An 18,962-nucleotide genomic window follows, 5' to 3' on the forward strand; every position below is an offset into this window, starting at 1 on the left:
AGAGAGTAAATTTCAGAACTGTAACAGAATAAATTTCTGTTCTTCAAAGCCATTCCTTTTTTGACAATTGGTTGCAGCAGCTGTAGGAAACTAATATGGTTGTTCTGAAGATTAAGCAGGATCATTTATAGCTATGCCCATAGTAAGCAGGCAGTAAAAGTTATTTTCTTTTCATCATCATTATGAACCTAGATTGAAACTCTTAAAATGTAGATATAAGCAAGGAACCTGCCTACTTAAAACTTTTCAGAGGCTTTTCACTGCCTACAGGAAAGAGTCCACAACCTTTGTTCAAAATGCCCTGAACAAAAATCTAACCATGTACCCACCTCTGTTTACTTCTTTCTCCTATATTCTTTCTTCTCCAGCTATACACACTTTCTTCCAAATCCTTGTTCTCTCCCGTCTGCAGGCTTTCTAAGATGCTATTCCCTTCTGGAGTACTCTTCCTTTCCCTTCCCAGGACACTCTTCTTTGGGTCTCTGTCTGAAGTCCTTTAAGGGAGGCTTTCCTGATTAGGAGACACTCCTCTGTCTTGCATCCCTGAGTACACTCTACTTCTATCTTCTGCTACTTTCATCACACTTGTGAATGTTCATTTGTATTCCTAGTTATACAGTAAGCTCTGAAAGGACTGGCTACAATTGTCTTATTCCTTGTGCTTAGCCAATACCTGATGTATAGTCAGCACTACCTTAATAAATATATGTTACACAAATAAGGTTATTTATTTATTAATTTACCTATTTGCCATGAAATTTATCTTTTTTAAATTTTTTAATGTTTTTATTTATTTTTTGAGACACAGAGAGACAGAGCATGAGCAGAGGAGGGGCAGAGAGAGGGGGAGACCCAGAATCTGAAGTGGGCTCCAGGCTTTGAGCTGGGGCTTGAACTCACAGAGTGTGAGGTCATGACCTGAGCTGAAGTCAGACGCTTAACCTACTAAGCCACCGAGGTGCCCCTAAATTTATTTTTTTTAATTTAAGTTAGTTAACATACAGTGTAGTATTGGCTTCAAGAGTAGAACCCAGTGATTCATCACTTACATATAAGACCCGGTGCTCATCCCAACAAGCGTCCTCCTTAATGCCCATCACCCATTTAGCCCATCTCCCCCTCACCTCCCCTCTAGCAACCACCAGTCTGTTCTCTGTATTTAAGAGTCTCTTATGGTTTGCCTCTCTCTGCGTTTTTATCTTATTTTTATACAATGTCACAAATACAATAATAAATACACAATAGTGACCCATAAAGGGAGAACAGACAGGTTAGCTATCAGATCACCTAGAACAAACTAAGAGTCACAGAATTTTACGGATAGGGAAGTTGCTAAAGTGTGCTTATTTCAGTCTCTTCCTATATTGCATAAATGAATAACCAGAAGCCCAGAGAGGTGAAGCATTTGCCCAACAGACACCAATGACAAAACTAGAACCGAAATTCTTTTTCTTCTCCAAAGAGTTCTTCCATAGCATTATGCTGCTTTCACTAAAGAAAGATGGGGCCAGGACAACTGAAAAATAAATGAATGAGAGTTAACACAACTGAAGGAATGGATCTGGGGAAAACACTAGACTTGTTTACAGAGGACAGGAATAGTGATGATATGAGAGTATGTTCAAAAGACTCCAGGATTGCCAAATAGGGTGATTAAAAAATGATAGGAAGTAACTCAAATTCCTTAAGTGCAGTGAGAGAATGTGTAACTAAGGGAGGAGAAATTAAATTCCTGCAGTGCAGTGAGTATGTAATCTGGGGAGGAGGAGGAGAGAAATTCCCTAAATTGAGATGCACCACAGAAAGAACAGAGCATTTATGAAAGACCTATTATCTAGCAGTATCTATCCTGGTTGCCCTCAGAGTCTGTAGGAGAACAAGAGCCAGGAACTAACAAAGGAGTTTCACACAGATAACAGCATTGTGTGTGCCAGGGTAAGGAGGGACATCTTTAGTCAGATTCCTTTACCCACTAAATCCACAAAGTCCTGGGTCAGCACTGGTGTCAGGGTAACTTTTCCTCTGTCCCAGAACTCTGCCTATTTTTCCTATATTCTTCTCTGAGCAAAAGCTGATCTTCCTATGCCCTCTATTTACAATTCTGGGTAAATAGAATTATATCCAATCAGTAAACCAATCTGGAAAACTTCCTTTCCTGATTCTCCTCTGCTACATTCAATCAGTCCCTAAATCCCAACCAAATTTCTGGCATGGAGAAGAAGACCTTTTACAATTTGGGTTAGCTAACTCACTACCCTCTCTGCAGAACTTTATCCTCATACACGCTATACCTTAGCCACACTGTTCTCTGAAATCTTTAGGTAATTTTCACATTTTCACGCTTTTACTTGTTACTCATTTCTAGAGGAGCAAGGGATAACTTTGTCATTCAATTCTGAATGTCTTTCCAAAATAAATATTTGAGCTAAAATGATATACTCATGAAGAATTTCAATGTATTATACAATTTTAATATATTTTCACATATAGAGAATATATGTTATGTTCTAAGTGTATAGCATGTATAATTATGAAGTCTATATACATAACATGTATTCATTACTCCGCTATACTTACATGAAAATTTAGAGTTAGCAATTATATGCACATTAAACTCATCAAATGCCAATGACTGTTTAAATAATATTTAATAGCAACTTCTTTGTAATTCTTTTAACAGCAATAGTGACGATGATTAAGATAATTAAACAGAGCCCCCGGGGAGATGAATGCCTAAAAATCCACATATTCCGGAAACTTTAAGAAGTTACTTAGAGCTGCTTGGGTAATGTAACAATTTCTTTGCAAACATGTATTTAGTTACAGAAATTAGGCAATTCTGGGGGCGCCTGGGTGGCTCAGTCAGTTAAGTGTCCGACTTCGGCTCAGGTCATGATCTCATGGTTCGTGAGTTGGAGCCTCGCGTCGGACTCTGTGCTGACAGCTCAGAGCCTGGAGCCTGCTTCAGATTCTGTGTCTCGCTCTCTCTCTGCCCCTCCCCTGCTCATGCTCTGTCTCTCTCTGTCTCAAAAATAAATAAAACATTAAAAAAAATTTTAATAAGAAAAAGAAATTAGGCAATTCTGTACTTTATAACATTAGAGCGATGGTTACTCCTTGTTATGGGTTTTCATAGTCATTTACTTATAACTCTAGTATAGTATTTAATTTGTTTTTATAATAACTCTCAAAATAGGCATGATTTTCCATTAAGACCATAAGCTCCTAGAGGTAAGAATAAATTTATATATAGGAACACAATTATTGTTAATGAATTCATAAGACAACATATATGGTGTTTCAGTAAGCTAGGACATTTTTATCCTTAACCCAATTTTATGGCCTGCCTATCTCTCAAATTTCCCCCCAAAATGCTATGTCCATAAATATTGAAGTTAAAACCGTTTCCATTATTTTCTGGATTATTACAATAACCTTTAACTTGCCTTTCTTACAATCTCTCTCCTACACTGCTGCCAGATTGATCTTTCCAATGTAAATTTAATCAGATCACACTTCCTGCTTGTCCTTACTTTATTAGTCAGGATTGTGACAAGAAATCAATGTGAAAAAAGTGGGGGGGGTGAGGGTGTTGAGAAGAATTAAATGAAGGGACTGTTTTCAAATTGGTGAGGAAGATTAAAGGAAAGACCCCAGGATTATCAGCAGCAGAAAGCCACTATCATGAGGCATCCTAAAGGAAAGGGGGAAAGAGCGTTTAGTAAAACCCACCAAGAGGCTGCCTCTATAGGAAAAGACAGCCACAGGAAACTGCCAGAGGAAACTGAGGAAACTCAGCCATCAGCACACCCAACTGATTTAGATCTGGCAGCCTAGAAGGAGAGGTAAGACAGGTAGTCTTGTGCAAGTTATTGATGAGGGAGTACTCATCTGAAATCTGCAAGGTAGTAAAGGGAGCCAGAGAAGGCTAAGAACAGAATTAGTCAAAAATATGACTTCAGGACAGGGTTAAGCTTAATTTAATCCCGTAGGAAACTCCAGAACATTGATTGTAGCCAGAGGTTTTCCTCCCCAGAGAAAGGAAGACTGCATTGTCATATGCGTGCATGAGTCAGTCATTAGCTATTGGTTGACCCAAGGGGGAGGAGACTGTTTAACTTCCCAGAAATCTCTGGGGGTATCAGCTTCAATAGGCCTACAGCAATATCCCAGAATAATATGCCAGCTTGAGCAGTTCAGCTGAGATATGCAGCCACTGGGGTGTGGGTGTACCGGCTCGGCAAAGGGCATCTGGAGGGGTCCATTGCTTCTGCTCCAGTCGACCACTTGTACTTCTCAGGTCCATTTGCTTCTCACAATAAACACTTCCCATTTCTTCTCAGCCTTGTCAGGGTTTGTGTGGGTCTCAATTTCCAGGAAAACTTCTAAGAGGAGCATTAGTAGGATGAATTGCTACCTTCTTTGCTGATACTGGTTTCAAGTTTGTAAGCGACACTCATCATCTCCTTCTCCTAACCTTCTAAATTCCTCTTATTCTCACCTAGAGCTTCAGATGGCCTAAGGTAGCTTGTTTGGTGAGATGACTCAGACTCTTATCCCAGAGAGTTGATGCCCTGGTTACCATTCTTTTACCGTGGTTGCTATTCTTTCATTTATAATTCAAGTTGGTCATGGAAGTACTAAGAGATACCCTGTTGTCTGCCTGAGTACCAAACATATTCCTCTTATTAATTGCAGCAACCCTATCTCCATAGGACTATCAGGCTACAAGACCCTAGTGTGTATTAAAATATCCCAGCGAATACAATTGTGCCACTATAGTAACTACTTTCTTTACTTGTTGGTCTACTTGAGGAACTTGGAGTGATCAGGTATCGGCCATGGCTTAAGTTTAGTGGAACTTCTGCATATCTCTGAGTGGAAGCATCCCTCCTTGTGGGAAAAAAAAAAAAATCTCTAGATCCATAGCATGTAAAGTAGAGGAGACAGGAAATACAAATTCTTCCAGGTAAGCCCATGAAGTTGGGTCATGCTTTCCTCCTTCTCTTGATTTCTGAACTCATGTATTCTAGTTATTTGGAATATGGTGTAACAGCCATTGGGTTAAGATAAATAGAGTGCTTTCTGAAGACTCGTGTCCCTATTACAGGGTATCATCTCTCATACTGAAAGCTGTGCCCTAAAATTGGCATTTCCATGCTCTTTCATATCAGCAGCCTCTAAATGATTGAATATATGATAGTAGCAGAGGATCCTTTGCCATGTTCCTCTACCTCCACACCTCTTTTGCAGTACAGGGGATGTCTTGGTCTGAGGTGATATTATGCAGAATCCCAAACAATAGGTCACTGCATGAGCTCGTGCATGTGATGCTGAGATATTGCTGATAGGTAAAGTTAAATACATGCTCAGAATATGTGTCACTCTGTTCATGAAAAATTATTGCCTCTGTCATGGTGAGAAGGATCTAATATTAACTTGCCATCAAGTGTCTGCTTGATTCTCTCAAAGGATGATATCATATCAGGGGCTCAGAATCAGAATTTGTTTCTGGATAGGTTCAGCATTTGACACTAACTGGATCAGCTTCAGTGAGAAAATGGAGTCCATGCTTTTGAGTTCATAGATAGTCTCCGTCTCTGTCCATCATGGCTACTCTATTTATGAGTCCCTTGAACAACAAGAGGTTGATTTATAATGTATCAGACCAGTCATCCTTGATAGCTGGTGGTTTTGTTTCTCTTCAAAAGTGGATGCTTTTTGATGAGTGTTAATATAAGGTGGTAAATTCCTCTTACTTTGTGTTTGTTCCCATATGTTCATCTGCTTTCCTTTTCCCTGGGCCTCCATGTCCCAACTATGCCAATTTCGTTCCTTACATCCCTCCAACCAATGAGCCAAGCCATTCACCACTGTCCATGCATCTGTTTATATGTTTGTTTACTTTGAGGCATGTGTCGCTCAACAAAATCGGATGATGAGTAATACTGAACAAAGCTCCATCTACTTTTTTTCATCACTACTCTTTGTCAAGGCTACCCCTGAGTAGGGCTGTATTGTAACAGCAGCTGATGTGGGGTCCACACTAAAATACAAAGCTGAACCATCTAGGGAACAAGTCTGAGCAGTTTTCTTCTAAGCATTCCCCCAAGAGGGCAAAATTCTGAGCTGCATGACTAGTGTCTGTTGAGACTATGCTAGGTGACATGAAAGTGTGGGACATTTGTTTTTCCAGCTTACTTATGCCCTTTGGACCTGCTGAAGGCTCATCCAAGATGTAATCCTTCCATTTTAAAAGTAATTTTTTTCTGGAGCTGCTAAAATGTGTGTCTTGGTGAGGCCGACAGCTACCAGGTCACAATGAGCAGCTCTGATGCCATGGTTCTTTGATGTCCTTTGGGCAGGTATTTTACCACTGTGATCCCTACCACCAAATGGAAATTGGACTACTACACAATGGGGTAAGGAGAAGTATGCCCAGAATATAGGAGATTCTTTATGGCATCTCTTAGTATTAACATGCCCCATGAATAAGGTCAATGGAAAATTACAAGCCATTTCAGGTAGAACTATTAATAGCCCAGACACCTGAGGAATGAAGGTTTGTGTCACCCTGTCAGGTAAAGAACCATGACCACCTGAAGTGTTTGCTGAAGGAAAGGGAATACAGAATGTGTAGTAGAAGAAGGTAGTCAGAAACAAGGAGTAGAACTGTCATGCGGATTTCCTCCTAATTTTGTTATGAATATATATATATATGTATATATATATATGTATATATATGTATATATACGTATATATATACACGTATATATACATATATATATATATATAGAGAGAGAGAGAGAGATGATAGATAAAGCAAATATCTCTGTTTCTCTTTCCTCTCATATTTCTGTGTCATAAAACATAGATTTATTAACTTTATATTAGTATTTAAGTATTGTTAATTTTGTTTTACAGTATTTAAGTTATGAGATATCAGAAGAAAAGTATATATCACTCAAGGACTTTCCCACCTGTTCTGGAGAGGGGATTAGACATTTTCGGTTGTATGCAGAATAGTTAGTTATATCATGTAAGATTGGAGGTATGACCATGTTAATGTCTTTATTTGGAGATTAAGTATAGTTGAAGAAGATGCATACAAATGCCAAGTTGACAAGGAGTGGACTTGTGATGGTTTATCAACTGGCTTCAATCTACTCCCACCGTCTAGAAAAAAAAGGCGCGAGAAACCCTGGCAGCCTTGAAGCTGCTTCTTTGAATTTGCAATTCAATATGTTAGTCACTACAGAGCTTGGCAAAAAGAGGGCTTGAACCTCTGTCTTTAGATTTACAGTCTAATGCTTAACTTAGCCATTTTACCCATGTTCATAAACCGCTATTTTCAACAAACCACAAAGATATCGGCACTCTTTATCTCCTATTCTTTGCCTGAGCTGGTATGGAGGGGACTGCTCTTAGTCTCCTAATCCGAGCCGAGCTTGGTCAACCCTCTTAATTTATTAGGAATGGATTGAAGGATTGCGTATGCAAATAAGAAATATCATTGGGGTTTAATATGTGGTGGGGAGCTTAGAGGGTGCTTGTGTCAACTTGACTGGGCTAAGGGATGCCCAGATAGCTGATAAAACATTATTTATGGGTACGCCTGCGAGGATGGCTCTGGAAGAATTTAGATTTTGATCGGTAAACTGAGAAATGAAGATCTCCCTCACCAGTGCAAGTGGGCACCATCCAATACACTGAGGGCCTAAATAGAACAAAAAAGCAAAGAAAGGGTGAGTTTCCTTTTTGCACCTAGGACACTGGTCCTTATGATTCTCTGGTCACTGGACTTAGACTGAAGTATAGTACCAGGTATCCTGGGTCTCCAGTTTACCGTTGGCAGATCATAAGACTTCTCTGCTTCCATAATCGTGTGAGCCAAGTCCTATGATAAATATAAATAAAATTAATATATTTTACAAATAAATAAGTTTTATATAGTATTTGTCTGTTTCTCTGAAGAACCCTGACTAATACACCATGCCCAGTAACATTCCAACAGCTGCGTTTTGAATGGTGTTCTCTGCTGCAGATGACATAATCTTGCTCCAGAATCTCAGTCACCTGCTTTGAAATTCTTCCGTTGGGTCTTGCCAGAGACTCCACATACATTTTGTATCCTACAGACAACTCTTGCACCGCTGTAGGATCTTCTGGGTCACATGATCCAAGGGGTAGGACTGCTTGCTTTATACCCTGGATGTGCCCTTTCTTGTCCAGGGCTCTCACTGAAAACTGGCAGCTTTCCACATCAGTTGATGCATCATTCAGTGATGTATTCCCAAGTGTAGTATTTGCTGCACTTTGCTTCTTTTTTAATGTTTATTTATTTTTGAGAGAGAGAGGGAGAGCGAGAGCAAGCGAGAGAGAGAGAACACAAGTGGGGAAGAAGCAGAGAGAGAAGGAAAGAGAGAAGCTTAAGCAGGCTCCGCACTGTCATCACAGAGCCTGACACACACAGGGCTCAAACTCTGGAGCCATGAGATCATGACATGAGCCAAAATCAAGAGTCTGAGCCACCCAGGCACCACCCCCCCCCCAATTTGCTTCTTTTTAAGGGGCAGATGGATAAGGTGCAATGATTTCCCCTTTACCTTGGAGGGGATGTTCCACTGTGCCCTAGACCACTGGATCCCTAAAAGTGTCACAGATGTGACAAGCCACTCAATTTTTGTATGGCTCGTCTGTCCCCCTCTCTGAAGCACACGCGTTTTATCATGGCTTCCAGAGTCTACTCTGGCTGTGAATTCAGCCTTCTCTGAAGTTCTGTTATTCTCACAGTTAAGTCCTGCTTCTGTCCACCAGCTCAGTATATCTTCCAGCTGCAGATGATAAGAATCTCTTTAAAAACTGCCAGAGCACCTGTGACCTTCGCAGTTAGTTTTAAATCGATGATTTGTTGTTTTCTCTTCTGAATGTGCCAGCGGGCAACCACCAATTGACACTTAATTCCACATTCCTTAATTTTATTATTTTGCCCGCATCTCTCAAATGCTAGAGACACTGTAAAAGCTAATGTATCTCTGTCATCTTAGTAATTGTACTGCTACAACGTCCAAGGAACTATCAACACTTCACTTATCACTAGGGCAGGGTCGTCACTGCCATCCAGCTAGTGTATGATCCAACTCCAAATTTAAAAGTTTAGAATTTCGGGGCGCCTGGGTGGCGCAGTTGGTTAAGAGTCCGACTTCAGCCAGGTCACGATCTCGCGGTCCGTGAGTTCGAGCCCCGCGTCAGGCTCTGGGCTGATGGCTCAGAGCCTGGAGCCTGTTTCTGATTCTGTGTCTCCCTCTCTCTCTGCCCCTCCCCCGTTCATGCTCTGTCTCTCTCTGTCCCAAAAATAAATAAACGTTGGAAAAAAAAATTAAAAAAAAAAAAAGTTTAGAATTTCCTTTCCCAGACAATTTCTGGTACTATTCTCTTAATTCATGTGCCCTGGAAACAGAATCTGAGGCAGAGGGTCTTATGCAAATGCTTTTTTTTTTTTTTTGGAAATGCTGTCAGGATAAACTGTAAAGGGGCAGTGGAAACGGGTCAGGGTAAGGGAAGAAGCTGGACAAAGGCATCGTTTCAGGAGAAATTCATCCTCAGCCTGAACCCACAAAGAGCTCTGGAGTGTCAGTTGTTTACAGAGGTTGTACTACCTAGATCCAAGGATGCTGAGCTGTATAATATTCTGACATTAGCCAACCACGGGTTACCGGCCACTGCTAAAGTGGAGGGCTGCATGATTTCCTAGACATCTCTTAGTAAAAGAGCCCTCACGAGCCTAGGACTCTCCTCATGGCTGCTAAAATATGTTGTTGGTGGCCAACACCTGCAGCATCTGGGGGGATGAGTGTACCATGGTAACAAAGAAGAAGAAGCAGGGCACCAATCGCATCTGCCATAGCAGCCCCACTCTCCTCTAGCTCTCTGATTTCCTAAAGCTGCTTCTCACCATCAAAGCCAGAGGGCCAGAGAGACCATTGATGCACCTATAAAGATGCATTTCCTGGTACACAGAGCCAGGTGGAGATGACTGCAGAATGGATGTAGAGGAGTGCACAGAAAAGGTGCTTATCCATAAAATCATTCCGGATGTCCACATAATCTGACAGATAAAGCCCAAAGTCCTCAGCCTGGCGGGATCTTCACGTGTCTCCTTCTCGCCTGCCTTGAGGCTTTATATTTCATGGTTCCCTACCTAATATAATGTATGCTCTGGCCAAAATTTCTCCGACTTTTTTTTTAATATTTATTTATTTCTGAGAGAGAGAGAGAGAGAGAGAGAGAGACAGAGTGTGAGTGGGGGAGGGGCAGAGGGAGAGGGAGACACAGAATCTGAAGCAGGATCCAGGCTCTGAGTTGTCAGCACAGAGCCCGATGTGGGGCTCGAACCCATGAACTGTGAGATCGGGACCTGAGCTGAAGTCGAGTGCTTAATCAACTGAGCCACCTGGGTGCCCCCAAATTTCTCTGACTTCTATTTCTGAAATAATTTTATTCTTGCCTGATAGTCCCCTTCCCAATCTCCGTACACCTCCCTGCCAAGCTACCACTACTGTGCCCCCCCCACACACACATACATAACTTTATCCTAACAACAACCATTTTATAAAATACTTCTTTATAAATCCACTTCTCAGGTAGATTTTAAATTACTTGAAGAAAGGGATGACTTTGTTTTTCCATTGTTTTGGGACAGAGTAGCAATGAGTGAATGAATGGAATAAATAATGATTATTTATTCATAGCCCTCAATATTCAGTTTTAACGAACCTCTTTTTAATGACTCTTTCCTCTCCCTCCTGTATTGAATTTTAGATACCCCTCCACTCTATTTCCATCACCCTTTGCTTAGATATTTTATAGAATTTACATTATGGCATTACAGTGGTTTGGTCAGGTGCCTGTCACCCACACTGGAATATGGGCCTTTCATCAGTATAATTCTAGTGCCTGACAAATAACAGGTCCTTGAAAAACATAAAAGATGAATAAATGATTGAATGAGTATAACAGACAGTGAGGAACCATACAGGCTCCTGGTGAGGCTCCTCTTATTTTTCTTTTTCAGAATCAGAGGAAGAATTACAAGTTATAATGGGATTTTAATGAGTGTGGCATGTTCAGCAGGCTGCACAATATTTGACTGAATATCATAGACAGATGATACATTAGGTAGAAAGAGAGATAGAGATAGAGGTGATGAGGATACTGTAGTTTTATCTAATTAGTTTTCAATGTTTATAAGGGAAATTTTCCAAATGATAGTATATGTAATTTTATCTATAGTCTTTGAGTAAGGATGCATTTCAGTTAAGAGTGTTTTAAGGTACTCAACACTGTGAATTTGTTAGTATATTTAGAGTGTCACTGGCTCAAAAATTTCTAAGAACCTGATTGATCTCTAGAATAAACACCCTTTAGACAAAATGGTTTGAAAATACCTTGATCTGAAAGTTGTGACTCCTTAGAGTTCTCAAACCCAAAATTTCATTCAAAAAGCTTCTCTTTGCAGAATTTTATGGAAAAATTGCCTTTGCAAATCATTCTTTGGGGTGATCTTTCCACGAGCACATGCATAACATACATGTTAATGCCTCCAGCACAGACAGTCTCATTTATGAACTCTGATGAGAACAAAAGTTTCTGTAAAGTCTGACAGCCTTTGACAGAATTGGAGCTCTTCTAATGGCAACAACATCCATCTGCTTTTCTAAACACCTGATGAAAAGAAAGCAAGAAAATGAAACCATGTTTCAACATGTTTCAGACTAATAATTAATGTCAGTCCAACACAACTGGAAATACAACTGTTCCCTTGGTGTCCCCTCTCCTAACCTTGGTTCTTAATAAAGCAAAGTGTATGCAATCACAGTTCCCAGTCTCAGGTTGACTATTTTTACCCCATTTCCTTCCCTCCTAGTCCTAATATACCTTACCAGTAACAAAAACAAAAACATGTTCTGCTATCTCCGAATAAATCACCTGTGTTTCATTTTTTCTGTACCTACTGTTTTATTTTATTTTGAAGTAACATGAAGCAATTCTACATTGCTCAATGCTGTGCTTTCTTACAGTCTTATCTTTCCTTCTATCTTAACTCCTAAGGGAAGAAAATGTTAAGAGTTGGAAGGGACCTCAGAGAGAGTTTTATCTGGTATCCTTCTTCTATCTACCTGAAAAACTTAAATCCAGAGAAATTGCACATGCGGGTCAGGTGGCTATGCTAGGAAGAGAACCCCGGTTTCTTGACTGATATTCCCCAAGTCTTCTTCATGAAGTCCACACTACTTCTCAAGGTGCTATCCATGTCTTTCCTCACTCATTCATTCATGGGTTCATACCTGTAAGCTCTTAGAATCTTATGGTGCCCATAATATTTATCAATATCTTATTTATCCTGTGACCATCGCTTCATTACATTATTTCATTATATGTAATGATAATTTTTGTTAAACCAGAGACATATAAATAAATATCTGTAACATATTTACACAGCTGTCTCTTTAAGGAAAGTCACTGTTACTTTTTTTTTTTTTTTTTAATTTTTTTTTTTCAATGTTTATTTATTTTTGGGACAGAGAGAGACAGAGCATGAACGGGGGAGGGGCAGAGAGAGAGGGAGACACAGAATCGGAAACAGGCTCCAGGCTCTGAGCCATCAGCCCAGAGCCTGACGCGGGGCTCGAACTCACGGACCGCAAGATCGTGACCTGGCTGAAGTCGGACATTTAACCGACTGCGCCACCCAGGCGCCCCTCACTGTTACTTTTTAAAAACATTTACTTATCCAGGTAGGTAGAATAATAGCCTTTTCCAAAGATGTCTGGACCTTAATTCCCCAAACCTAGGAGTATGTCACATTACCTGGCAAAAGGAGGATTAAAGGTGCAGATGGAATTAAGGTTGCTAATCAGCTGACCTGCAGATGTAGAGATGAACTTGCATTGTCCCAGTGGGACCAATGTTATCACTAGGGTCCTTATATGTGGCAGAGGGAGCAAAAGAGAGGGAAGCAGAGAGTTGGCAGTGAGAAAAGAACTTAGCCCGAAGCTGCTGACTCTGAAGAGGGAGGAAGAGAGGCAAGAACCAAAAGGTGTAGGTAGCCTCTAGAATCTGCAAAGGAAAGGAACAGAACTTCCAGAAAGGTACCAAGCCCTGCTGACAACCTAATTTTAGCCCAGTGAGACCCATTTAAGTCTTCTGAACTACAGAACTGTTAAGATAATAAGTTTTTGGGGGCACCTGGGTGGTTCAGTCAGTTGAGCTTCCGACTTCTTCTCAGGTCATGATCTTGAGGTTCGTGAGTTCGAGCCCCACATCAGACTCCCTGCTCCTGTTGGACCTCTGTCCCCCTCTCTCTGCTGATGCCCCACTTGCGTGCTCTCAAAAATAAATAAATGTTTTAAAAAGGATAATAAATTTCTTGTTTTGAGCCATTAATTTAGTGGAAATTTGTTACAGTGTCCATAGAAAAATAATTCACTGTTAGAGGGATACAAAAACATTAAAAAAACAAAAGGTAGAATCTCTGTTTTTGGCCAACTGGATTGCAGAACTGTGACCAGAACACTCCAGCACAGTGCTAAACAGTCAAAGAATCTGAGATGATGGGATGTTCTACATGTGCAAGTGTCCAGTGTGAGGCCGTTCACGATTCTGAGCTCTCAGAATGTGGCAAGACCAAGAGAGAGAATGCATTTTTAATTTTCGTTTTAATTAATTAAAATTTAAAGAACCACATGGAACTATTGGCTATCAAACTGGACAGCACGGCTATTATCTGGATTATAATTAAATGCTTCTCCCCTATATCCTGCCAAGGGATTGAAAGGCAATTCTCACAGAATAATAATGGAGCGAATCGGAAACAAGTCTTTGCCTGTTCTAAGTACTGGAGCCCTGTTTATCAGACAACGTACTCAGTAAATATTTAACAAAGCTTGTGGGAATGTGGTGGCAACCACCATTAACATTAAGGAGGCAGAGAAGACAAAATTCAGACAAATCTGCAGCCACAGTCCATCTGGGTAGGCCCGTGCAGCGGTAAGACGAGGGCCATGCAAACCGTAAACTGCTCACATCTAGTGGTCCTGACCCCACAAGTGTGTGTTACTATGGGTCAAAGTTACAGGAAAGCAGTTTCAAATTCACTCCTAGCTGTGGGACTTTTGCAATACCACATTTTTAGTCCTTTTCCAATTTCTCATGTTTACTCCCTGATTCTGCTTCCACCTGGTTTAACCTCTACCTTGTGCAACTTTCCTAAAATAAGTAATCTTTTCAAAGCCTTTCTCAGGTAGGGGAAAGATGGGATGGGAGAGAGGGCTGACACAATGGTAGATTTCCTTTTGAGAGTCTAGTTTCTAACTTGAACATAACAGTACCTACGTATACATGTGCCTTTGCAAACTAATTTCAGTTAGTTTTGATTTTTTATATGGGTTATGGGATCTTAATTATTTATGTATACTTCATTTTATGGCAGAGTAAAGCAGCTTCTCTCATTGTGAAATCTCTCACCTCCACCCCATTCTCCGTCCTCACTGTTAGGTTCTAGTTCAGATCCTCATCACCTTCCTCCCACACCATTATTATAAGAGATAAGACTCGTTGGAGAGTTAATACGTGCCAGGACATTTTCTACATGTGTTTCATGTAGTATCTCTCTCCTTACTACCACCCAACGATGGCAGTAATATTAGTATCCTTATTTTGCAGACAAAGACAGGATCCAAAAGATAGTAAGTAATTTGCCTTATGCTACACAGCTAGCAACCAAGGAAGCCAGGATTGGAATGGAGGCAATCTGGTGATACAGTCCCTGCTCTTTGTCATTTTTGCCACATTACCTTCAACAACTTGATTATGATACACAGCCAGTTGGCATCAGTTAGAAGATGGATGACAATTAATTTGTTAGTATCATAAAATAGTGTAGTTACTATAATAAGTTAATAGGTAGTTTATTCTTTTTTTATTTTTTTAATGTTTATTTATTCTTGAGAGAGAGAGAGACAGAGACAGAAACAGAGTGAGCAGGGGAGGGGCAGAGAGAGAGGGAGACACAGAATTCGAAGCAGGCTCCAGGCTCTGAGCTGTCAGCACAGAGTCTGACGCAGGGCTCGAACTCACAGACTGCGAGATCATGACCTGAGCCAAAGTCAGACGCTTAACCTACTGAGCCACCCAGGTGCCCCAGTAGTTTATTCTTTAGAGCTATGATTTGTCAGTAAGAGAATAGTTTTTCAGAAGATAGAAGGAAATCAAGTTTATGTTTCTAAAAGTCTCAGGCAGAGGACCTAGAATGGTGAACATATAATCAAGAATCAATAAATGTTAGGTATCATATTCCTGAATTGGGAAACATTTATAGCCCAAGAAACTAGAATTACACATAACCTTGCATTCTGCAACATATGTGTGTGTGTGTGTGTGTGTGTGTGTGTGTGTGTGTATACACGATTGAGGGGGTAAAGATTGAGATCTCTATTAATAATCCCTTAATTAGGTAGTTAACTGGTCTCCAGCAGTATGCTGATCTTATCCCATCGTATTTTTTCAACTGGCTTTTCCCATTTTCCTTTCAATTTGAACCCCACCTCTTTCCTGGCCTCCAGCTCCCCCCAGATTATAGGCACATTCTTCTAACCAGAGTACAGTGTTGTACCCATGCCCAATCCCCTCCACAATCCATTCTTCACTCCTCAGAGCAATATTGTTAAAAACATTATCAAATCAACCTCATCAGCTCTTGTTCTTACTGAAAATTTTTTCGTGCCTCCCTACTGCCCTGAAGAAAAAAATCCGAATATCCCTAGGTAGAACTCATTCTTCACACCTGCATATTAGTTGGAAATAATCTCTAATGCCCATTCTTCCTCACCAACCCTTCTTGTCCTAAGTCTTATTATTCCTCCCTTCCATATAGTAGTGTTGCATTTCACAGACTACAATCATGTATAATGTAATTGTCCTTAAACAGCTCATAGGAAGGAGCCACATTATGTGGCTCATGTGTAAATGTGTAAATCCAAAAGCCCAGCTCCTCCTCCATCTCTGAAATGGTCAAAACAGAGAGGGAGAGTTCTGTTTCTCACCCAACGTTCTCTTTCAAGGGCACACATGCCTCTGCCCGGTACTGGTGGACAAAACCATCCAGCATTTCCAAAAGTTATTATCATCTTGATTCAGTATAAATGTGTAAAATATCATAAAGGCATACAAGCTTCGTCCCCACCCATCTCTGGCAGATGGTCTCACACCCTTCCCATGTGCTGGGGGCAGAGCTCAGCCCTTCGTAGGCATTGTCCCAACTGACTTTGTTTACTTTTTATAACAATCTGAGTTATGTATATTTATTTTATATTACAGACGGGGGAAAAGAGACACAGAGAGATTAACGATGTTGTTTAGTATCATGTCTACGGCAGGGAGAAAGCAGTGACTTACCTTCAATTCTGTCTTATCCTAAAGGCCAAGGTATTAAAAATTATCATCTTTATCACATTGCCATTTCTTTTTGTTTGATCTCCCCCCACCACCATCACCACCGTAAGAACCATCATCTCCTGAAGAGCCCAAACTGTTTTTACTTCCTGTCGGGTTGTAGTGCCTCAGATACCTCAGTATAAAGATTGGAGACTTCATCCATCTGTTCACTCATTCACTTCATTACTGACTCTTACTAAATACCTACTATTCCCTCTGATATGACTCTGATTTGGGGACTTGCGGAGAGCTCAACTTGTGGCTGTCATTGCACTTGCTGGGTGGTGTGGGAAGTCACAAAGGTGGTGGAAGAGAAGCATGTGCTTCAGGTGGGTAGAGTGCACTGCATAAAGTATTTGCCTCAGGAGCCAGACCTATTGAATTTGGATGTCAATTCTGTCCTAGTCCAGCTGTGTTACTTGGGTAAACTACTTTACTTATCTAGCCCTCAGTTTCCTCATCTGTAGCGATCATTACCCAGCTCATTGGCTTTTGTGATTATTAAGTGAGGTCATAGAAATAAAGCCCTTAGAATCTAAATAATCAGTCAGCATTACTTACTGTGATGATTAATTTTACATCTCCATATGACTAGGCTGTAGTGGCCAGTTGTTTAGTCAAGCACCTGTCTAGTACAGCACCTGCTGTAAAGATATTTTACTATATAATTAACATTTAAATTACTAGACTTTGAGTAAAGCAAATTACCTTCCCTAGTGTGGGTGGGCCTCATCCAATCAGTTGAAGGCCTTAAGAACAAAGACTAATAGGGCACCTGGGTGGCTCAGTCTGGTTAAGCATTCAACACTTGGTCTTGGCTCAGGTCATGATCTCATGGTTCATGAAGCTGAACCCCACATCGAGCTCTGTGCTGATAGCGTGGAGCCTGCTTGGGATCTCCCTTTCTCCCTCTCTCTCTGCCCCCCCCCCCCCCGTGCATGTTCTCTCTCTGTCTTGCTCTCTCATATTATCTCTCTGTCAAAACAAATGATGAAATCAACTTTAAAAAGAAAAAAAAAAGACTAATGTTTCTGGGGAGAAAGGAATTTTTCTCAAGACTGCAAGATGTCTGACTCAAGACTACCATAGGCTCCAGCCTGCTGAGTCTCCAGCCTGCTGGCCTGCTCTACCAATTTCAGACTTTGCACTTCACATAATAGTATGCGCCAATTCTTTAAAATTAATCTCTTTACCTCTTTGTCTCTTTCTGTACCTCTCTGTCTCTGTCTCTCTGTAACATGTCTAATATCGCAGGGATGTATATCAAGGGAGATAAAGAGGGAGACAGATAGAGAGATAGATGAGACAGATATAGATATAGATATATACATATCTTCTATTGGTTCTCTTTCTATGGAGAACCCTAATTAACATAGTTAGAATTACATTATTCAGATTAAAAGTAAAATATCATTAGTAATTTGACCTTGATTCTTGATGATGAAATTGGTGGAGGGTTTCTAGTGTCTCTAATGGGTAAAAGTAAACCTTTCCCCCAAAAAATTCAAGCAGAGGGATAAAATAAGGAAACAGTCCTTCACTAACTTGCTTCAAAGTAAATTTTTTATAATTCAAAGTGTAGATTTTATGGCTGAAATTCCACCATCTTTTTTTCCCTTTTCTGAAGAGACAGAACGGCCAGGCTGTGAGCAAGGGGAAGGCGTAAGGAGGAGCTCATCTCCACATGATGCAGCAGAGAGCTAATAACAATCTTAAACCAAGGATTCACCCCCACTCCCCCCACGCCCGTCGCTGCCAAACATCTGATAAGCCACACTGATCTGCAAGATACTTACTTGGTACCAGACCTCCGTCCTCTCTCTGCTCTTGGCCCACCCCTTCTCAGAAAGAGCCCCTCAGCCTTTGGTCCCTGCCATAGAAACTACCAGAAGGGGGACCTGTCCAGGGCCAGGAGAAGGGGCGTGAACATCTCATTCAAAGCCCCCATCCCTCTCGTTGCTGCCTTGTCCATTTCTAAATACAAAATTGCATCTGGCTGCTAGAAACCCTGCATATCCTGTCACCAAGATTTAACTGTGACATTAAATGGGATTCTAATAGAATCCAGGCAAGGAAAAGTGAGTTTCTGAACAAATGTTAGGGTCATTTGTAATTGGCAGCATCAGCAAATTAGATATGTCTGTTCTGTGTGAAATAACAACTATTATTTCAAGTGCTTGCTCTGTACTAACTACTGTTCCAAGTCATGCACACATATAAACTTGCTTAATGATCATAATATGATAAAGTAACGTTTTACTCATTGAAAGAGAAAAAATCTAACGCCCAAGTGTGTTATACAAATGTTCCAAGATTCCTCAATTAGTAAGCAATAGAACCAGCATTCAAAAATTTGTGGTTTAAAAAATGTTTTCAACGTTTTACTTATTTTTGAGAGAGAAAGAGACAGATAGAGCGAGAGTGGGGCAGGGGCAGAGAGAGAGAGGGAGACACAGAATCCTAAGCAG

Source organism: Leopardus geoffroyi, chromosome C2 (assembly GCF_018350155.1).
Source record: "Leopardus geoffroyi isolate Oge1 chromosome C2, O.geoffroyi_Oge1_pat1.0, whole genome shotgun sequence".
Taxonomy (NCBI): Eukaryota; Metazoa; Chordata; class Mammalia; order Carnivora; family Felidae; genus Leopardus; species Leopardus geoffroyi.